At 38.4% G+C, this 23,074-nt stretch overlaps 8 non-coding genes across 8 annotated transcripts; all 8 read right to left on the reverse strand.

Moving 5' to 3' along the window:
* Nucleotides 1-547: 547 nt before the first annotated feature.
* On the reverse strand, nt 548-630 carry TRNAL-UAA (transfer RNA leucine (anticodon UAA)). Its single transcript has one exon. It is a non-coding gene; the product is annotated as a tRNA-Leu (tRNA).
* Nucleotides 631-1,578: 948 nt separating this feature from the next.
* Nucleotides 1,579-1,661, reverse strand: TRNAL-UAA (transfer RNA leucine (anticodon UAA)). The gene has a single exon. It is a non-coding gene; the product is annotated as a tRNA-Leu (tRNA).
* A 2,992-nt stretch (nt 1,662-4,653) lies between these two features.
* Nucleotides 4,654-4,736, reverse strand: TRNAL-UAA (transfer RNA leucine (anticodon UAA)). The gene has a single exon. It is a non-coding gene; the product is annotated as a tRNA-Leu (tRNA).
* A 1,971-nt stretch (nt 4,737-6,707) lies between these two features.
* TRNAL-UAA (transfer RNA leucine (anticodon UAA)) lies at nt 6,708-6,790 on the reverse strand. Its single transcript has one exon. It is a non-coding gene; the product is annotated as a tRNA-Leu (tRNA).
* Nucleotides 6,791-9,783: 2,993 nt separating this feature from the next.
* TRNAL-UAA (transfer RNA leucine (anticodon UAA)) lies at nt 9,784-9,866 on the reverse strand. The gene has a single exon. It is a non-coding gene; the product is annotated as a tRNA-Leu (tRNA).
* Nucleotides 9,867-10,814: 948 nt separating this feature from the next.
* Nucleotides 10,815-10,897, reverse strand: TRNAL-UAA (transfer RNA leucine (anticodon UAA)). The gene has a single exon. It is a non-coding gene; the product is annotated as a tRNA-Leu (tRNA).
* Nucleotides 10,898-13,878: 2,981 nt separating this feature from the next.
* Nucleotides 13,879-13,961, reverse strand: TRNAL-UAA (transfer RNA leucine (anticodon UAA)). Its single transcript has one exon. It is a non-coding gene; the product is annotated as a tRNA-Leu (tRNA).
* Nucleotides 13,962-15,930: 1,969 nt separating this feature from the next.
* Nucleotides 15,931-16,013, reverse strand: TRNAL-UAA (transfer RNA leucine (anticodon UAA)). The gene has a single exon. It is a non-coding gene; the product is annotated as a tRNA-Leu (tRNA).
* Nucleotides 16,014-23,074: the final 7,061 nt, after the last annotated feature.

A 23,074-nucleotide genomic window follows, 5' to 3' on the forward strand; every position in this document is an offset into this window, starting at 1 on the left:
TTGGAAGGGAGCATTGATGGAGGTACCTGGTTACGGGACAAAGAGTTATGGATTTCTTCATTTACTTTTCTTTTTCATGCCTTACAAATAGATGTTTGTCAAATCTAGGGATAAGTAGTAAAGAAATTAGTGAAAATCCTAAAAATTGCCAGTTTCCCTTTAGATTTGGTGTGAATATCTAGCAGGGCATTTAAAATTTCAATTCTTTAGCATTACAGACCTGTCTCTTACTGTGTTGAATTCACAGTAATATGATGCTGTCAAGCAAAGTGGTGCACTTAGCATGTCTCTTTTTGGGTATGGATTTTGGCATGAAATAAAAGATAAAAGAGAAATTGCATAGGAAAGTTGATATTTCTGTATGATCTCAGAAATTTTACAGAAGCCTTTTTGGTTCGATTTAGACAAATAGTTGCAGCAAATATCCTTTGTAGTTTGATTTCTGAATTTGAAACGGGTTGAGTAGAATCCGAATAACGAAAATTTTCCAAGGGATCAATAATATTTGGGATTGTTAAAACCATTAGTGTCACTTGAACACATCGTGTACCAGGAGTGGGGTCTGAACCCACGCGGACATTCGTCCATTGGATCTTAAGTCCAACGCCTTAACCACTCGGCCATCCTGGTGCTACAATTTAATTGTTCACGGTGGATGGGGTGGGGGAGTCAGGATTCAGACTCTTTATCATGGATCTATTTTCTAAGACAGTTAATGTTTCTCTTTATAGAGCAAAACATGACTAGTTCAAGAAATAAAATTAAAGGGGAGCTGTCACTTCTCCTAAATTGATGCATTTAAATGAGGCATTGAAAATCACCACTAACTTGTGTTAACCGTTTTTCATGAAATGCTCTGTTTTCTTTTAAGTGCATAATAAAGAGTTAGCAAATGACATCATAATCTACTTCAGACTAGGCAAAGCCAGGGATAGCATTGCTAATGTAGAGAAGAAAGCGAAACAGTGTTTCATCAATCCACTTCTCTGTATGTTCAGTCTATGCTGAATGCCAGGAGGAAAGGATTCCATTTTGGAAGGGAGCATTGATGTAGGTACCTGGTTACGGGACAAAGAGTTATGGATTTCTTCATTTACTTTTCTTTTTCATGCCTTACAAATAGATGTTTGTCAAATCTAGGGATAAGTAGTAAAGAAATTAGTGAAAATCCTAAAAATTGCCAGTTTCCTTTTAGATTTGGTGTGAATATCTAGCAGGGCATTTAAAATTTCAATTCTTTAGCATTACAGACCTGTCTCTTACTGTGTTGAATTCAGAGTAATATGATGCTGTCAAGCAAAGTGGTGCACTTAGCATGTCTCTTTTTGGGTATGGATTTTGGCATGAAATAAAAGATAAAAGAGAAATTGCATAGGAAAGTTGATATTTCTGTATGATCTCAGAAATTTTACAGAAGCCTTTTTGTTCGATTTAGACAAATAGTTGCAGCAAATATCCTTTGTAGTTTGATTTCTGAATTTGAAACGGGTTGAGTAGAATCCGAATAACGAAAATTTTCCAAGGGATCAATAATATTTGGGATTGTTAAAACCATTAGTGTCACTTGAACACATCGTGTACCAGGAGTGGGGTCTGAACCCACGCGGACATTCGTCCATTGGATCTTAAGTCCAACGCCTTAACCACTCGGCCATCCTGGTGCTACACTTTTAAATGTTCACGGTGGATGGGGAGGGGGAGTCAGGATTCAGACTCTTTATCATGGATCTATTTTCTAAGACAGTTAATGTTTCTCTTTATAGAGCAAAACATGACTAGTTCAAGAAATAAAATTAAAAGGGAGCTGTCACTTCTCCTAAATTGATGCATTTAAATGAGGCATTGAAAATCACCACTAACTTGTGTTAACCGTTTTTCATGAAATGCTCTGTTTTCTTTTAAGTGCATAATAAAGAGTTAGCAAATGACATCATAATCTACTTCAGACTAGGCAAAGCCAGGGAAAGCATTGCTAATGTAGAGAAGAAAGCAAAACAGTGTTTCATCAATCCACTTCTCTGTATGTTCAGTCTATGCTGAATGCCAGGAGGAAAGGATTCAATTTTGGAAGGGAGCATTGATGGAGGTACCTGGTTACGGGACAAAGAGTTATGGATTTCTTCATTTACTTTTCTTTTTCATGCCTTACAAATAGATGTTTGTCAAATCTAGGGATAAGTAGTAAAGAAATTAGTGAAAATCCTAAAAATTGCCAGTTTCCCTTTAGATTTGGTGTGAATATCTAGCAGGGCATTTAAAATTTCAATTCTTTAGCATTACAGACCTGTCTCTTACTGTGTTGAATTCAGAGTAATATGATGCTGTCAAGCAAAGTGGTGCACTTAGCATGTCTCTTTTTGGGTATGGATTTTGGCATGAAATAAAAGATAAAAGAGAAATTGCATAGGAAAGTTGATATTTCTGTATGATCTCAGAAATTTTACAGAAGCCTTTTTGATTCGATTTAGACAAATAGTTGCAGCAAATATCCTTTGTAGTTTGATTTCTGAATTTGAAACGGGTTGAGTAGAATCCGAATAACATAAATTTTCCAAGGGATCAATAATATTTGGGATTGTTAAAACCATTAGTGTCACTTGAACACATCGTGTACCAGGAGTGGGGTTTGACATTCGTCCATTGGATCTTAAGTCCAACGACTTAACCACTCGGCCGTCCTGGTGCTACAATTTAAATGTTCACGGTGGATGGGGTGGGGGAGTCAGGATTCAGACTCTTTATCATGGATCTATTTTCTAAGACAGTTAATGTTTCTCTTTATAGAGCAAAACATGACTAGTTCAAGAAATAAAATTAAAGGGGAGCTGTCACTTCTCCTAAATTGATGCATTTAAATGAGGCATTGAAAATCACCACTAACTTGTGTTAACCGTTTTTCATGAAATGCTCTGTTTTCTTTTAAGTGCATAATAAAGAGTTAGCAAATGACATCATAATCTACTTCAGACTAGGCAAAGCCAGGGATAGCATTGCTAATGTAGAGAAGAAAGCGAAACAGTGTTTCATCAATCCACTTCTCTGTATGTTCAGTCTATGCTGAATGCCAGGAGGAAAGGATTCCATTTTGGAAGGGAGCATTGATGTAGGTACCTGGTTACGGGACAAAGAGTTATGGATTTCTTCATTTACTTTTCTTTTTCATGCCTTACAAATAGATGTTTGTCAAATCTAGGGATAAGTAGTAAAGAAATTAGTGAAAATCCTAAAAATTGCCAGTTTCCCTTTAGATTTGGTGTGAATATCTAGCAGGGCATTTAAAATTTCAATTCTTTAGCATTACAGACCTGTCTCTTACTGTGTTGAATTCAGAGTAATATGATGCTGTCAAGCAAAGTGGTGCACTTAGCATGTCTCTTTTTGGGTATGGATTTTGGCATGAAATAAAAGATAAAAGAGAAATTGCATAGGAAAGTTGATATTTCTGTATGATCTCAGAAATTTTACAGAAGCCTTTTTGTTCGATTTAGACAAATAGTTGCAGCAAATATCCTTTGTAGTTTGATTTCTGAATTTGAAACGGGTTGAGTAGAATCCGAATAACGAAAATTTTCCAAGGGATCAATAATATTTGGGATTGTTAAAACCATTAGTGTCACTTGAACACATCGTGTACCAGGAGTGGGGTTTGACATTCGTCCATTGGATCTTAAGTCCAACGCCTTAACCACTCAGCCATCCTGGTGCTACACTTTTAAATGTTCACGGTGGATGGGGAGGGGGAGTCAGGATTCAGACTCTTTATCATGGATCTATTTTCTAAGACAGTTAATGTTTCTCTTTATAGAGCAAAACATGACTAGTTCAAGAAATAAAATTAAAAGGGAGCTGTCACTTCTCCTAAATTGATGCATTTAAATGAGGCATTGAAAATCACCACTAACTTGTGTTAACCGTTTTTCATGAAATGCTCTGTTTTCTTTTAAGTGCATAATAAAGAGTTAGCAAATGACATCATAATCTACTTCAGACTAGGCAAAGCCAGGGATAGCATTGCTAATGTAGAGAAGAAAGCAAAACAGTGTTTCATCAATCCACTTCTCTGTATGTTCAGTCTATGCTGAATGCCAGGAGGAAAGGATTCAATTTTGGAAGGGAGCATTGATGGAGGTACCTGGTTACGGGACAAAGAGTTATGGATTTCTTCATTTACTTTTCTTTTTCATGCCTTACAAATAGATGTTTGTCAAATCTAGGGATAAGTAGTAAAGAAATTAGTGAAAATCCTAAAAATTGCCAGTTTCCCTTTAGATTTGGTGTGAATATCTAGCAGGGCATTTAAAATTTCAATTCTTTAGCATTACAGACCTGTCTCTTACTGTGTTGAATTCACAGTAATATGATGCTGTCAAGCAAAGTGGTGCACTTAGCATGTCTCTTTTTGGGTATGGATTTTGGCATGAAATAAAAGATAAAAGAGAAATTGCATAGGAAAGTTGATATTTCTGTATGATCTCAGAAATTTTACAGAAGCCTTTTTGGTTCGATTTAGACAAATAGTTGCAGCAAATATCCTTTGTAGTTTGATTTCTGAATTTGAAACGGGTTGAGTAGAATCCGAATAACGAAAATTTTCCAAGGGATCAATAATATTTGGGATTGTTAAAACCATTAGTGTCACTTGAACACATCGTGTACCAGGAGTGGGGTCTGAACCCACGCGGACACTCGTCCATTGGATCTTAAGTCCAACGCCTTAACCACTCGGCCATCCTGGTGCTACACTTTTAAATGTTCACGGTGGATGGGGAGGGGGAGTCAGGATTCAGACTCTTTATCATGGATCTATTTTCTAAGACAGTTAATGTTTCTCTTTATAGAGCAAAACATGACTAGTTCAAGAAATAAAATTAAAAGGGAGCTGTCACTTCTCCTAAATTGATGCATTTAAATGAGGCATTGAAAATCACCACTAACTTGTGTTAACCGTTTTTCATGAAATGCTCTGTTTTCTTTTAAGTGCATAATAAAGAGTTAGCAAATGACATCATAATCTACTTCAGACTAGGCAAAGCCAGGGAAAGCATTGCTAATGTAGAGAAGAAAGCAAAACAGTGTTTCATCAATCCACTTCTCTGTATGTTCAGTCTATGCTGAATGCCAGGAGGAAAGGATTCAATTTTGGAAGGGAGCATTGATGGAGGTACCTGGTTACGGGACAAAGAGTTATGGATTTCTTCATTTACTTTTCTTTTTCATGCCTTACAAATAGATGTTTGTCAAATCTAGGGATAAGTAGTAAAGAAATTAGTGAAAATCCTAAAAATTGCCAGTTTCCCTTTAGATTTGGTGTGAATATCTAGCAGGGCATTTAAAATTTCAATTCTTTAGCATTACAGACCTGTCTCTTACTGTGTTGAATTCAGAGTAATATGATGCTGTCAAGCAAAGTGGTGCACTTAGCATGTCTCTTTTTGGGTATGGATTTTGGCATGAAATAAAAGATAAAAGAGAAATTGCATAGGAAAGTTGATATTTCTGTATGATCTCAGAAATTTTACAGAAGCCTTTTTGATTCGATTTAGACAAATAGTTGCAGCAAATATCCTTTGTAGTTTGATTTCTGAATTTGAAACGGGTTGAGTAGAATCCGAATAACATAAATTTTCCAAGGGATCAATAATATTTGGGATTGTTAAAACCATTAGTGTCACTTGAACACATCGTGTACCAGGAGTGGGGTTTGACATTCGTCCATTGGATCTTAAGTCCAACGACTTAACCACTCGGCCATCCTGGTGCTACAATTTAAATGTTCACGGTGGATGGGGTGGGGGAGTCAGGATTCAGACTCTTTATCATGGATCTATTTTCTAAGACAGTTAATGTTTCTCTTTATAGAGCAAAACATGACTAGTTCAAGAAATAAAATTAAAGGGGAGCTGTCACTTCTCCTAAATTGATGCATTTAAATGAGGCATTGAAAATCACCACTAAATTGTGTTAACCGTTTTTCATGAAATGCTCTGTTTTCTTTTAAGTGCATAATAAAGAGTTAGCAAATGACATCATAATCTACTTCAGACTAGGCAAAGCCAGGGATAGCATTGCTAATGTAGAGAAGAAAGCAAAACAGTGTTTCATCAATCCACTTCTCTGTATGTTCAGTCTATGCTGAATGCCAGGAGGAAAGGATTCAATTTTGGAAGGGAGCATTGATGGAGGTACCTGGTTACGGGACAAAGAGTTATGGATTTCTTCATTTACTTTTCTTTTTCATGCCTTACAAATAGATGTTTGTCAAATCTAGGGATAAGTAGTAAAGAAATTAGTGAAAATCCTAAAAATTGCCAGTTTCCCTTTAGATTTGGTGTGAATATCTAGCAGGGCATTTAAAATTTCAATTCTTTAGCATTACAGACCTGTCTCTTACTGTGTTGAATTCACAGTAATATGATGCTGTCAAGCAAAGTGGTGCACTTAGCATGTCTCTTTTTGGGTATGGATTTTGGCATGAAATAAAAGATAAAAGAGAAATTGCATAGGAAAGTTGATATTTCTGTATGATCTCAGAAATTTTACAGAAGCCTTTTTGGTTCGATTTAGACAAATAGTTGCAGCAAATATCCTTTGTAGTTTGATTTCTGAATTTGAAACGGGTTGAGTAGAATCCGAATAACGAAAATTTTCCAAGGGATCAATAATATTTGGGATTGTTAAAACCATTAGTGTCACTTGAACACATCGTGTACCAGGAGTGGGGTCTGAACCCACGCGGACATTAGTCCATTGGATCTTAAGTCCAACGCCTTAACCACTCGGCCATCCTGGTGCTACACTTTTAAATGTTCACGGTGGATGGGGAGGGGGAGTCAGGATTCAGACTCTTTATCATGGATCTTTTTTCTAAGACAGTTAATGTTTCTCTTTATAGAGCAAAACATGACTAGTTCAAGAAATAAAATTAAAGGGGAGCTGTCACTTCTCCTAAATTGATGCATTTAAATGAGGCATTGAAAATCACCACTAACTTGTGTTAACCGTTTTTCATGAAATGCTCTGTTTTCTTTTAAGTGCATAATAAAGAGTTAGCAAATGACATCATAATCTACTTCAGACTAGGCAAAGCCAGGGATAGCATTGCTAATGTAGAGAAGAAAGCGAAACAGTGTTTCATCAATCCACTTCTCTGTATGTTCAGTCTATGCTGAATGCCAGGAGGAAAGGATTCCATTTTGGAAGGGAGCATTGATGGAGGTACCTGGTTACGGGACAAAGAGTTATGGATTTCTTAATTTACTTTTCTTTTTCATGCCTTACAAATAGATGTTTGTCAAATCTAGGGATAAGTAGTAAAGAAATTAGTGAAAATCCTAAAAATTGCCAGTTTCCCTTTAGATTTGGTGTGAATATCTAGCAGGGCATTTAAAATTTCAATTCTTTAGCATTACAGACCTGTCTCTTACTGTGTTGAATTCAGAGTAATATGATGCTGTCAAGCAAAGTGGTGCACTTAGCATGTCTCTTTTTGGGTATGGATTTTGGCATGAAATAAAAGATAAAAGAGAAATTGCATAGGAAAGTTGATATTTCTGTATGATCTCAGAAATTTTACAGAAGCCTTTTTGGTTCGATTTAGACAAATAGTTGCAGCAAATATCCTTTGTAGTTTGATTTCTGAATTTGAAACGGGTTGAGTAGAATCCGAATAACGAAAATTTTCCAAGGGATCAATAATATTTGGGATTGTTAAAACCATTAGTGTCACTTGAACACATCGTGTACCAGGAGTGGGGTTTGACATTCGTCCATTGGATCTTAAGTCCAACGCCTTAACCACTTAGCCATCCTGGTGCTACACTTTTAAATGTTCACGGTGGATGGGGAGGGGGAGTCAGGATTCAGACTCTTTATCATGGATCTATTTTCTAAGACAGTTAATGTTTCTCTTTATAGAGCAAAACATGACTAGTTCAAGAAATAAAATTAAAAGGGAGCTGTCACTTCTCCTAAATTGATGCATTTAAATGAGGCATTGAAAATCACCACTAACTTGTGTTAACCGTTTTTCATGAAATGCTCTGTTTTCTTTTAAGTGCATAATAAAGAGTTAGCAAATGACATCATAATCTACTTTAGACTAGGCAAAGCCAGGGATAGCATTGCTAATGTAGAGAAGAAAGCAAAACAGTGTTTCATCAATCCACTTCTCTGTATGTTTAGTCTATGCTGAATGCCAGGAGGAAAGGATTCAATTTTGGAAGGGAGCATTGATGGAGGTACCTGGTTACGGGACAAAGAGTTATGGATTTCTTCATTTACTTTTCTTTTTCATGCCTTACAAATAGATGTTTGTCAAATCTAGGGATAAGTAGTAAAGAAATTTGTGAAAATCCTAAAAATTGCCAGTTTCCCTTTAGATTTGGTGTGAATATCTAGCAGGGCATTTAAAATTTCAATTCTTTAGCATTACAGACCTGTCTCTTACTGTGTTGAATTCAGAGTAATATGATGCTGTCAAGCAAAGTGGTGCACTTAGCATGTCTCTTTTTGGGTATGGATTTTGGCATGAAATAAAAGATAAAAGAGAAATTGCATAGGAAAGTTGATATTTCTGTATGATCTCAGAAATTTTACAGAAGCCTTTTTGGTTCGATTTAGACAAATAGTTGCAGCAAATATCCTTTGTAGTTTGATTTCTGAATTTGAAACGGGTTGAGTAGAATCCGAATAACATAAATTTTCCAAGGGATCAATAATATTTGGGATTGTTAAAACCATTAGTGTCACTTGAACACATCGTGTACCAGGAGTGGGGTTTGACATTCGTCCATTGGATCTTAAGTCCAACGACTTAACCACTCGGCCATCCTGGTGCTACAATTTAAATGTTCACGGTGGATGGGGTGGGGGAGTCAGGATTCAGACTCTTTATCATGGATCTATTTTCTAAGACAGTTAATGTTTCTCTTTATAGAGCAAAACATGACTAGTTCAAGAAATAAAATTAAAGGGGAGCTGTCACTTCTCCTAAATTGATGCATTTAAATGAGGCATTGAAAATCACCACTAACTTGTGTTAACCGTTTTTCATGAAATGCTCTGTTTTCTTTTAAGTGCATAATAAAGAGTTAGCAAATGACATCATAATCTACTTCAGACTAGGCAAAGCCAGGGATAGCATTGCTAATGTAGAGAAGAAAGCGAAACAGTGTTTCATCAATCCACTTCTCTGTATGTTCAGTCTATGCTGAATGCCAGGAGGAAAGGATTCCATTTTGGAAGGGAGCATTGATGTAGGTACCTGGTTACGGGACAAAGAGTTATGGATTTCTTCATTTACTTTTCTTTTTCATGCCTTACAAATAGATGTTTGTCAAATCTAGGGATAAGTAGTAAAGAAATTAGTGAAAATCCTAAAAATTGCCAGTTTCCCTTTAGATTTGGTGTGAATATCTAGCAGGGCATTTAAAATTTCAATTCTTTAGCATTACAGACCTGTCTCTTACTGTGTTGAATTCAGAGTAATATGATGCTGTCAAGCAAAGTGGTGCACTTAGCATGTCTCTTTTTGGGTATGGATTTTGGCATGAAATAAAAGATAAAAGAGAAATTGCATAGGAAAGTTGATATTTCTGTATGATCTCAGAAATTTTACAGAAGCCTTTTTGGTTCGATTTAGACAAATAGTTGCAGCAAATATCCTTTGTAGTTTGATTTCTGAATTTGAAACGGGTTGAGTAGAATCCGAATAACGAAAATTTTCCAAGGGATCAATAATATTTGGGATTGTTAAAACCATTAGTGTCACTTGAACACATCGTGTACCAGGAGTGGGGTTTGAACCCACGCGGACATTCGTCCATTGGATCTTAAGTCCAACGCCTTAACCACTCGGCCATCCTGCTACTACACTTTTAAATGTTCACGGTGGATGGGGAGGGGGAGTCAGGATTCAGACTCTTTATCATGGATCTATTTTCTAAGACAGTTAATGTTTCTCTTTATAGAGCAAAACATGACTAGTTCAAGAAATAAAATTAAAGGGGAGCTGTCACTTCTCCTAAATTGATGCATTTAAATGAGGCATTGAAAATCACCACTAACTTGTGTTAACCGTTTTTCATGAAATGCTCTGTTTTCTTTTAAGTGCATAATAAAGAGTTAGCAAATGACATCATAATCTACTTCAGACTAGGCAAAGCCAGGGATAGCATTGCTAATGTAGAGAAGAAAGCGAAAGTGTTTCATCAATCCACTTCTCTGTATGTTCAGTCTATGCTGAATGCCAGGAGGAAAGGATTCCATTTTGGAAGGGAGCATTGATGGAGGTACCTGTTTACGGGACAAAGAGTTATGGATTTCTTCATTTACTTTTCTTTTTCATGCATTACAAATAGATGTTTGTCAAATCTAGGGATAAGTAGTAAAGAAATTAGTGAAAATCCTAAAAATTGCCAGTTTCCCTTTAGATTTGGTGTGAATATCTAGCAGGGCATTTAAAATTTCAATTCTTTAGCATTACAGACCTGTCTCTTACTGTGTTGAATTCAGAGTAATATGATGCTGTAAAGCAAAGTGGTGCACTTAGCATGTCTCTTTTTGGGTATGGATTTTGGCATGAAATAAAAGATCAAAGAGAAATTGCATAGGAAAGTTGATATTTCTGTATGATCTCAGAAATTTTACAGAAGCCTTTTTGGTTCGATTTAGACAAATAGTTGCAGCAAATATCCTTTGTAGTTTGATTTCTGAATTTGAAACGGGTTGAGTAGAATCCGAATAACGAAAATTTTCCAAGGGATCAATAATATTTGGGATTGTTAAAACCATTAGTGTCACTTGAACACATCGTGTACCAGGAGTGGGGTTTGAACCCACGCGGACATTCGTCCATTGGATCTTAAGTCCAACGCCTTAACCACTCGGCCATCCTGGTGCTACACTTTTAAATGTTCACGGTGGATGGGGAGGGGGAGTCAGGATTCAGACTCTTTATCATGGATCTATTTTCTAAGACAGTTAATGTTTCTCTTTATAGAGCAAAACATGACTAGTTCAAGAAATAAAATTAAAGGGGAGCTGTCACTTCTCCTAAATTGATGCATTTAAATGAGGCATTGAAAATCACCACTAACTTGTGTTAACCGTTTTTCATGAAATGCTCTGTTTTCTTTTAAGTGCATAATAAAGAGTTAGCAAATGACATCATAATCTACTTCAGACTAGGCAAAGCCAGGGATAGCATTGCTAATGTAGAGAAGAAAGCGAAACAGTGTTTCATCAATCCACTTCTCTGTATGTTCAGTCTATGCTGAATGCCAGGAGGAAAGGATTCCATTTTGGAAGGGAGCATTGATGGAGGTACCTGGTTACGGGACAAAGAGTTATGGATTTCTTCATTTACTTTTCTTTTTCATGCCTTACAAATAGATGTTTGTCAAATCTAGGGATAAGTAGTAAAGAAATTAGTGAAAATCCTAAAAATTGCCAGTTTCCCTTTAGATTTGGTGTGAATATCTAGCAGGGCATTTAAAATTTCAATTCTTTAGCATTACAGACCTGTCTCTTACTGTGTTGAATTCAGAGTAATATGATGCTGTCAAGCAAAGTGGTGCACTTAGCATGTCTCTTTTTGGGTATGGATTTTGGCATGAAATAAAAGATAAAAGAGAAATTGCATAGGAAAGTTGATATTTCTGTATGATCTCAGAAATTTTACAGAAGCCTTTTTGGTTCGATTTAGACATAATAGTTGCAGCAAATATCCTTTGTAGTTTGATTTCTGAATTTGAAACGGGTTGAGTAGAATCCGAATAACGAAAATTTTCCAAGGGATCAATAATATTTGGGATTGTTAAAACCATTAGTGTCACTTGAACACATTGTGTACCAGGAGTGGGGTTTGAACCCACGCGGACATTCGATCTTAACCACTCGGCCATCCTGGTGCTACGCTTTTAAATGTTCACGGTGGATGGGGAGGGGGAGTCAGGATTCAGACTCTTTATCATGGATCTATTTTCTAAGACAGTTAATGTTTCTCTTTATAGAGCAAAACATGACTAGTTCAAGAAATAAAATTAAAGGGGAGCTGTCACTTCTCCTAAATTGATGCATTTAAATGAGGCATTGAAAATCACCACTAACTTGTGTTAACCGTTTTTCATGAAATGCTCTGTTTTCTTTTAAGTGCATAATAAAGAGTTAGCAAATGACATCATAATCTACTTCAGACTAGGCAAAGCCAGGGATAGCATTGCTAATGTAGAGAAGAAAGCGAAACAGTGTTTCATCAATCCACTTCTCTGTATGTTCAGTCTATGCTGAATGCCAGGAGGAAAGGATTCAATTTTGGAAGGGAGCATTGATGGAGGTACCTGGTTACGGGACAAAGAGTTATGGATTTCTTCATTTACTTTTCTTTTTCATGCCTTACAAATAGATGTTTGTCAAATCTAGGGATAAGTAGTAAAGAAATTAGTGAAAATCCTAAAAATTGCCAGTTTCCCTTTAGATTTGGTGTGAATATCTAGCAGGGCATTTAAAATTTCAATTCTTTAGCATTACAGACCTGTCTCTTACTGTGTTGAATTCACAATAATATGATGCTGTCAAGCAAAGTGGTGCACTTAGCATGTCTCTTTTTGGGTATGGATTTTGGCATGAAATAAAAGATAAAAGAGAAATTGCATAGGAAAGTTGATATTTCTGTATGATCTCAGAAATTTTACAGAAGCCTTTTTGGTTCGATTTAGACAAATAGTTGCAGCAAATATCCTTTGTAGTTTGATTTCTGAATTTGAAACGGGTTGAGTAGAAACCGAATAACGAAAATTTTCCAAGGGATCAATAATATTTGGGATTGTTAAAACCATTAGTGTCACTTGAACACATCGTGTACCAGGAGTGGGGTTTGAACCCACGCGGACATTCGTCCATTGGATCTTAACCACTCGGCCATCCTGGTGCTACGCTTTTAAATGTTCACGGTGGATGGGGAGGGGGAGTCAGGATTCAGACTCTTTATCATGGATCTATTTTCTAAGACAGTTAATGTTTCTCTTTATAGAGCAAAACATGACTAGTTCAAGAAATAAAATTAAAGGGGAGCTGTCACTTCTCCTAAATTGATGCATTTAAATGAGGCATTGAAAATCACCACTAACTTGTGTTAACCGTTTTTCATGAAATGCTCTGTTTTCTTTTAAGTGCATAATAAAGAGTTAGCAAATGACATCATAATCTACTTCAGACTAGGCAAAGCCAGGGATAGCATTGCTAATGTAGAGAAGAAAGCAAAACAGTGTTTCATCAATCCACTTCTCTGTATGTTCAGTCTATGCTGAATGCCAGGAGTAAAGGATTCCATTTTGGAAGGGAGCATTGATGGAGGTACCTGGTTACGGGACAAAGAGTTATGGATTTCTTCATTTGCTTTTCTTTTTCATGCCTTACAAATAGATGTTTGTCAAATCTAGGGATAAGTAGTAAAGAAATTAGTGAAAATCCTAAAAATTGCCAGTTTCCCTTTAGATTTGGTGTGAATATCTAGCAGGGCATTTAAAATTTCAATTCTTTAGCATTACAGACCTGTCTCTTACTGTGTTGAATTCAGAGTAATATGATGCTGTCAAGCAAAGTGGTGCACTTAGCATGTCTCTTTTTGGGTATGGATTTTGGCATGAAATAAAAGATAAAAGAGAAATTGCATAGGAAAGTTGATATTTCTGTATGATCTCAGAAATTTTACAGAAGCCTTTTTGGTTCGATTTAGACAAATAGTTGCAGCAAATATCCTTTGTAGTTTGATTTCTGAATTTGAAACGGGTTGAGTAGAATCCGAATAACGAAAATTTTCCAAGGGATCAATAATATTTGGGATTGTTAAAACCATTAGTGTCACTTGAACACATCGTGTACCAGGAGTGGGGTTTGAACCCACGCGGACATTCGTCCATTGGATCTTAAGTCCAACGCCTTAACCACTCGGCCATCCTGGTACTACACTTTTAAATGTTCACGGTGGATGGGGAGGGGGAGTCAGGATTCAGACTCTTTATCATGGATCTATTTTCTAAGACAGTTAATGTTTCTCTTTATAGAGCAAAACATGACTAGTTCAAGAAATAAAATTAAAGGGGAGCTGTCACTTCTCCTAAATTGATGCATTTAAATGAGGCATTGAAAATCACCACTAACTTGTGTTAACCGTTTTTCATGAAATGCTCTGTTTTCTTTTAAGTGCATAATAAAGAGTTAGCAAATGACATCATAATCTACTTCAGACTAGGCAAAGCCAGGGATAGCATTGCTAATGTAGAGAAGAAAGCGAAACAGTGTTTCATCAATCCACTTCTCTGTATGTTCAGTCTATGCTGAATGCCAGGAGGAAAGGATTCCATTTTGGAACGGAGCATTGATGGAGGTACCTGGTTACGGGACAAAGAGTTATGGATTTCTTCATTTACTTTTCTTTTTCATGCCTTACAAATAGATGTTTGTCAAATCTAGGGATAAGTAGTAAAGAAATTAGTGAAAATCCTAAAAATTGCCAGTTTCCCTTTAGATTTGGTGTGAATATCTAGCAGGGCATTTAAAATTTAAATTCTTTAGCATTACAGACCTGTCTCTTACTGTGTTGAATTCAGAGTAATATGATGCTGTCAAGCAAAGTGGTGCACTTAGCATGTCTCTTTTTGGGTATGGATTTTGGCATGAAATAAAAGATAAAAGAGAAATTGCATAGGAAAGTTGATATTTCTGTATGATCTCAGAAATTTTACAGAAGCCTTTTTGGTTCGATTTAGACAAATAGTTGCAGCAAATATCCTTTGTAGTTTGATTTCTGAATTTGAAACGGGTTGAGTAGAATCCAAATAACGAAATTTTTCCAAGGGATCAATAATATTTGGGATTGTTAAAACCATTAGTGTCACTTGAACACATCGTGTACCAGGAGTGGGGTTTGAACCCACGCGGACATTCGTCCATTGGATCTTAACCACTCGGCCATCCTGGTGCTACACTTTTAAATGTTCACGGTGGATGGGGAGGGGGAGTCAGGATTCAGACTCTTTATCATGGATCTATTTTCTAAGACAGTTAATGTTTCTCTTTATAGAGCAAAACATGACTAGTTCAAGAAATAAAATTAAAGGGGAGCTGTCACTTCTCCTAAATTGATGCATTTAAATGAGGCATTGAAAATCACCACTAACTTGTGTTAACCGTTTTTCATGAAATGCTCTGTTTTCTTTTAAGTGCATAATAAAGAGTTAGCAAATGACATCATAATCTACTTCAGACTAGGCAAAGCCAGGGATAGCATTGCTAATGTAGAGAAGAAAGCGAAACAGTGTTTCATCAATCCACTTCTCTGTATGTTCAGTCTATGCTGAATGCCAGGAGGAAAGGATTCCATTTTGGAAGGGAGCATTGATGGAGGTACCTGGTTACGGGACAAAGAGTTATGGATTTCTTCATTTACTTTTCTTTTTCATGCCTTACAAATAGATGTTTGTCAAATCTAGGGATAAGTAGTAAAGAAATTAGTGAAAATCCTAAAAAATGCCAGTTTCCCTTTAGATTTGGTGTGAATATCTAGCAGGGCATTTAAAATTTCAATTCTTTAGCATTACAGACCTGTCTCTTACTGTGTTGAATTCAGAGTAATATGATGCTGTCAAGCAAAGTGGTGCACTTAGCATGTCTCTTTTTGGGTATGGATTTTGGCATGAAATAAAAGATAAAAGAGAAATTGCATAGGAAAGTTGATATTTCTGTATGATCTCAGAAATTTCACAGAAGCCTTTTTGGTTCCATTTAGACAAATAGTTGCAGCAAATATCCTTTGTAGTTTGATTTCTGAATTTGAAACGGGTTGAGTAGAATCCGAATAATGAAAATTTTCCAAGGGATCAATAATATTTGGGATTGTTAAAACCATTAGTGTCACTTGAACACATCGTGTACCAGGAGTGGGGTTTGAACCCACGCGGACATTCGTCCATTGGATCTTAAGTCCAACGCCTTAACCACTCGGCCATCCTGGTGCTACACTTTTAAATGTTCTCTCACTAGCTCCTTGCAACGACCTCCCCCTGCTTCTAACTCGTCTCCTCCTCCTCTCTGTCTCCCCATCTGAACTTTCCCCCTGTTCTTCTTCTCTTCTAGCGGACACCCACGTGACATCCACGGACGCATCGTCATCATCAACCACTTTACTTGTATCTGACAACTCAGCAAAGGAAGCAGCAGCGGGTACAACATCATCATCATCACACCGTACGTCCATGTATGTAATGCTGCCTGACTGAGACATATCCCTTTTATCTACATCCTCTGGCAATAATGATTGTGCATCACTCATTTCTTCCAACTGATGTGTAAATAACTCCTCTGACAGATCAAGTGAAGCAGCTGTGGTGCTAGTGTTGGTGGTGGCGGCAGGCGGGCGAGTGGTAACTGGAGCGGTGCCCGAAGCTAAGCTGAAGGAGGATGGTGCGTCAAGGTTCCAAGCGGAAGCTGTAGAAGATTGGGTGTCCTGTGTTAGCCAGTCAACTATGTCTTTAGAACTATTCGAGTTCAGGGTACGTGGCCTCTGAACACTGGGCATTATTCTAGGGCCAAAGGGAATCACAGCACCACGACCACGACGGTCCCTGCGGGGTGGCCTGCCTCTGCCTGTCATTTTTTTTTTCGATTAGTGGTACTATGCGTGCAAGCTACTGTGACAACAGATATGAGTGGCACTGTGCACTGGCAGAAGTTGGCAGAGTAGACGCTGTAGGCCTGACACACACGCTTGCAGACAACTAACTGCTATTCAATCTATTACAGTCAAATTTTTTTATTTTTTTTTAATGTACACTACTGTTACACCAGTTATGAGTTGCACTGGTGTGACACTGTGCCCTGGCAGGCCCTGAAACGCACACGTGTGAAGGAAACTGACTGCTATTATTTCACAGTCAAATTTCTAGTTTTTTTTTTTTTTGTAATGTACACTACTGTTACACCAGATATGAGTTGCACTGGTGTGACACTGTGCCCTGGCAGGCCCTGAAACGCACACGTGTGAAGGAAACTGACTGCTATTATTTCACAGTCAAATTTCTAGTTTTTTTTTAATGTAGACTACTGTTACACCAGATATGAGTTGCACTGGTGTGACACTGTGCCCTGGCAGGCCCTGGAACGCACACGTGTGAAGGAAACTGACTGCTATTATTTCACAGTCAAATTTCTAGTTTTTTTTTTTTAATGTACACTACTGTTACACCAGATATGAGTTGCACTGGTGTGACACTGTGCCCTGGCAGGCCCTGAAACGCACACGTGTGAAGGAAACTGACTGCTATTATTTCACAGTCAAATTTCTAGTTTGTTTTTTTTAAATGTACACTACTGTTACACCAGATATGAGTTGCAATGGTGTGACACTGTGCCCTGGCAGGCCCTGAAACGCACACGTGTGAAGGAAACTGACTGCTATTATTTCACAGTCAAATTTCTAGTTTTTTTTTAATGTAGACTACTGTTACACCAGATATGAGTTGCACTGGTGTGACACTGTGCCCTGGCAGGGCCTGAAACGCACACGTGTGAAGGAAACTGACTGCTATTATTTCACAGTCAAATTTCTAGTTTTTTTTTTTTAATGTACACTACTGTTACACCAGATATGAGTTGCACTGGTGTGACACTGTGCCCTGGCAGGCCCTGAAACGCACATGTGTGAAGGAAACTGACTGCTATTATTTCACAGTCAAATTTCTAGTTTTTTTTTTTTAAATGTACACTACTGTTACACCAGATATGAGTTGCAATGGTGTGACACTATGCCCTGGCAGGCCCTGAAACGCACACACGTGAAGGAAACTGACTGCTATTATTTCACAGTCAAAAAAGTTTTTTTTTTTTTTAAATGTACACTACTGTTACACCAGATATGAGTTGCACTGGTATGACACTGTGCCCTGGCAGGCCCTGAAACGCACACGTGTGAAGGAAACTGACTGCTATTATTTCACAGTCAAATTTCTATTTTTTTTTTTAAATGTACACTACTGTTACACCAGATATGCGTTGCACTGGTGTGACACTGTGCCCTGGCAGGCCCTGAAACGCACACATGTGAAGAAAACTGACTGCTATTATTTCAAAGTCAAATTTCTATTTTTTTTTTAGTGTACACTACTGTTACACCAGATATGAGTTGCACTGGTGTGCACACGTGTGAAGGAAACTGACTGCTATTATATTACAGTCAAAAATGCAAGCTATTGTGACACTAGATATGTGTGGTGGCACTGGGCAAGTGCTCACAGTGAGCCTGACACACACGCTGGCATGCAGGCAACTGCAATTAGATTACACAGTAAAAAAAAAAGCGGACTGATGTTCTAGCCCTAAAAATGGCTTTTTGGGGGGCTGTCCTTACAGCTGAGATCAGATGAGTCCTTCAGGACTGTAGTGGACACTGAATACACTAGCCTAGCTATCGATTTCCCTATTAAATCAGCAGCAGCTACACTGTCCCTCCTCTCACTAAGAATGCAGCTTCCGAATGAATCTAAAATGGATGCTGTCCAGGAGGTGGGAGGGTCTGGGAGGGAGGGTCTGCTGCTGATTGGCTGGAATGTGTCTGCTGACTGTGAGGTACAGGGTCAAAGTTTACTCAATGATGACGAATAGGGGGCGGACCGAACATCGCATATGTTCGCCTGCCGTGGCGAACGCGAACAAGCTATGTTCGCCAGGAACTATTCGCCAGCGAACCATTCAGGACATCTCTAATTCCCAACCATGTTCCAGGTGCAAGAGAGGGATCTACTGACCTCCTTCCAGCAGAAGAGCTGGCATCAGGGCAGAGTGCAGCTGGCCTCTACCCTACCGGCCCATTAGTTCCAGGACCCGATGACAAACTGGTCACCCTTGATGAAGCACTGGCTACAGGGCAGAGCACCAGGGCAGAGCAACGCTGGTCTCTCCCCCTCGAGCACAGAGGGCTTCGTAGGTGAGGTCCAAGGAGAGTATGGGTTGCAGGGAGAAGGGACAAACGGTCCCTCTCCCCAGCTACAAGAGTTACCCCCTAGAGAGGGGAATTGCGCCCTACATCCCCAGTGAGTACTTGGTCCAAACAGGGGAAAGTGCATCCAGATTATTTCCCAGCAGGACACGATATGTACAAATGGGCACTTGTGGCAGGAGGCCATCTGGACAACAATGTCTTTTGGGAAAGGCCACCAGACTATCACACACCTAGACCAATTGGAGGTCTGGGGTCTGGGTAGTCTCCCCGGGAGGGGGAAGATATGTGACAAACTCCCCTTTTTACATGAGTTTGCCATGAGCTCCTGGAGGTGCCTGCTTGCCAGCCTCCTGCCCACAGACTATGGACCCTGGGAAATATAATGTAAAAGACTCTGTTCGTGCAATTGGGATTATATGGTTCAGTTACCGAGCAACCGCACGAACCGCTGTTTAAATTTTAATTGTAATGAACCTTAAGGGGTTAAGAGGGGAGGAGAGGGGCAGAATCAGTGTCAGCCAGTGATTTGAGATTATTGGCTGACACATAGGAACAGTGATCACAGTGACTGGCTGTCACTGTGATCACATCCTGCAGATCGCGGTAATTGGCCACAGTGGGAGTGCCTTGGTGGTACAGGCATGCCCCCCACCGCGATCTGCAGGGGGATCATGGCTGCAGTTACATGTGTCAGCTAATAGGCTGACACATAGTAACACTGATCGCAGTGACAGCCTATCACTGCAATCAGACTGTGCAGATCGCGGTCACTGACCACAGGGGGACTGCCTGGGGGGCCAGGCATGTCCCCTGACTGCGATCTGCAGCGGGAGAATGCCACGGCCTCGTGTATCAGCCGATGTTAAATTGGCGGACACCTAGTAAATACTGATCGCAGTGACAGACGGTCACTGTGATCAGAGGCTGCAGACCACTGTCACTGGGCACAGGGGGGCTGCCTGGGTGGCAAGGCATGCTCCCTGACCACGATCTGCAGCGGGCTAATGGCACCGGCCACATGGGCGGCAAGAACGGCTAGGTCGTTCTATGCCGCCGCCGTCCTTAAGGGGTTGAAAATTTAATTCACCTCAAGCACCCTACCAAAAGTGAAAAAAAGAAACTAATGAGAGCAATCCCTTTAACATGAGTTTTTTTTTTGTTTTGTTTTTTTAACCTGAAGGGTTCTTTAAATGTGGTAATTGCTCTACATGCCTTTATCAAAAAAGGCCTAAAAGGACTAAAGACAGATTTTATATAAAACATTTTATGAACTGTAAAAGTAGGAAAACTATCTATTTGTTACCATGTAATTGCAGAATACCTGTCAGAACTTACCAAAACTCCATTCCCTCTGGGTTACTTCCGCGTCCGTAAGTTAACTCCTCCCACTTGAATGACGCAACACTTACCTGCCTTATAGGGGAGCCATGCCAAATTAAACTGCTGAGTGAATTTGTCTCAACCTCGAACACCACGCTGAGCTGTCATATTACTTTCACGTGTAACGACCCGGACATGTTTAACCGCTAAAGGACATATGACGTGTGTCATGTCAGGATTCCCTTTTATTCCAAAAGTTTGGTCCTTAAGGGGTTAAACGTTGTAGCTGCCTTCTCCACTCCTTGAATCTCTGCTCAGACCTAGACCACGCTGCCCTCTCCTTTCCAAGACCAGGACTGACACTGGAATTCCATTATCACTCTCAAATATTCTGAACCATCGTTCATATTACAGCTGGACGTCTCCTAACAATCTGAACCAGCCAAGAACATCATCCACACAGAGTTTACCTGGAAAACCATAAGTACCAACTATTTCCTACCTAATCCAGCTACTTACTATTAACAAAAGATTCAACTACTTTATCTACATTGTAAATACTTGTTTTCTCTCTGGATATATTGTTGCAAATCTTCAAGCAATTCAATTCAATTTTTGTTTAATGCTGCATGCGAATTCCTATTACACATAAATAAGGACTTTGTTACTTTTGTTTGCTACAACTGTTGCAACTATTCAATCAAGACTATTTTTCTTTTTTTTATGCTACATGCAAAACTGCTATTAGAAGCAATTATAATTGTCTACAACTTATTTTCATTATAAAAGAGATAGAAGATAAATAAAACTTCTCAAGAAATCCAAAGTACTTTCTTTGAATTTTCTTAAAGGTACAGTACCACCAATTAATTCTGCAGTTGTGTTCCTCTATCTTATCTAATTTCCTCCGAAGCATAACAATACCATACATAGGAAAAAGAGCCAGAGCATCGAGATTTTCAAGCTTAGGTCACCCACTGAGACTGGAAGAAATGGCGTTTTCACTTACAGGAGAGGAGAGGGTTCTTTACAATAAGAACAATAAAGATGTGGAATCCTCTGCTTAAAGAGGCTGTGTTGCCAGATTCTACGGATGAATTTAAAAGAGCTTGGATGCTTTTTTGCATAAACAGAATATTCAGGATATAATTGATGTGTATGTAAACAGGTTGTTGTTCCAAGAAAAAATCTGATTTCCATTATGGAGTCAGGAAGGAGTATTTCCCCCTTTTTGTGGCATAATTGGAAAGGCCTACAAATTGGTTGTTTTTTTTTTTTTTGCCTTCTTTTAGATCAATAGCATAGAAGGATGGGCTTCACCATTGAACTTGATGGACTTTTGTCTTTTCAATCTAGACATCTATGTAACTATGTGCAGCTATTGCCACAATCCACCGATATGATTCATAGAGAAGCATTGGATACTCACCCATCATCTGACATTAGCATACTTTGCTTGTTAACACTGGATATAAAGTGGATTCAGCTAATTGATCTAAGCTTGGGGTGTTGGGGTTGCAAAAATAAAGCAATGCTGTTTCTTAGAAACAGCACTATTTCCATCTGCAAGGTCATAGTTATCATTAAGATGAAAATATTCTGGTGCTTAGACTGTCCCCTTTTAATTACTTACATTGAGACTTCATAGAATGGTACACCAATGTATCAGTTAGTTTACTATATCTGTCTAAAGTACAGCTAAATTAGTACAAGTGTGCCTCTGCCTGCTTGCAATCTCAAAACCAAGAAACTGGGCAGTATTATATAGAGATATTTAAAGATGAAAAAAAAGATGAATTTCTGCATTATCAGTCAAGTAGGCAGGAATTGTTTGATCTATATTAAATCCGATGCAAAGCTCCTTTACACAGGAAAAATACTTCAGACATTTTCATGTTAACCTTTTTAAGTTTTCTGTGAATCTCTTTAAGGTATATGAATTTGCTGAAACTTTTAACAAGCCAGAATGTTTTAAGTGGAGTAAAGTAAGTAAATGCCTAATTACAGTGATCTGTGCATTATGCGATTGCAATAACATTCGTTAATTTATTATGGTCGTAAACTATCTTTTACCAACACATTCTACATCACTAGGTACAGTAAGTAAATGTACAGCAACATTTATTTTGACAGATAGGAGCAAATCATTACAGCATGTTTTAAAAACACTAACTGCAAACTTACCTAAAATGATAATGGGAAAGGTGAGACAAAGGGTAAAGATAAGGGTATATCCCAGAAAAGTACAAAAGGGTGAAAGCAGCAAAAATGTTTGCTGAAGCCAATGTTTGGTGCTACGACTGTTGGCTTTAGTAGTATGACTTGTGCAGGGCAGAAAGACTTCAGCCGGGAAAACGAAAATTCAGAATGTCAGGATTTATTTCATGACACTGTACAGCTACACCAAGTATTGCTACCAAAAAAAAAATTGGTAATGCAGCTAAAACAGCAGGAAAAATAGTGACTATGACTGTGCTGCAATGCGTGAATGGCTACAATATTGCCTGGCCTAAATGCTATGCAATACCAGGCATTTTTGCAATGCGAGTTCTTAGTTGCCAAAATTAGATTTTGTAATATCTAAAATAAAAATAAAAAGATATGGGTGTACTCTCATAATGACTGATCGTACTCTCTTTCCTTTTGCTATCTTGTGCTAATGAAAAAATGGGGAGCATGGGTCAGTTCAAATAGGGAATTTACCCAGAAATTTAAGGAAAAAGACTGGGCAATCGACCACCCACTCCCCCTTAAACCCTG

This window comes from Pelobates fuscus, chromosome 2, assembly GCF_036172605.1.
Source record: "Pelobates fuscus isolate aPelFus1 chromosome 2, aPelFus1.pri, whole genome shotgun sequence".
Lineage (NCBI taxonomy): Eukaryota > Metazoa > Chordata > Amphibia > Anura > Pelobatidae > Pelobates > Pelobates fuscus.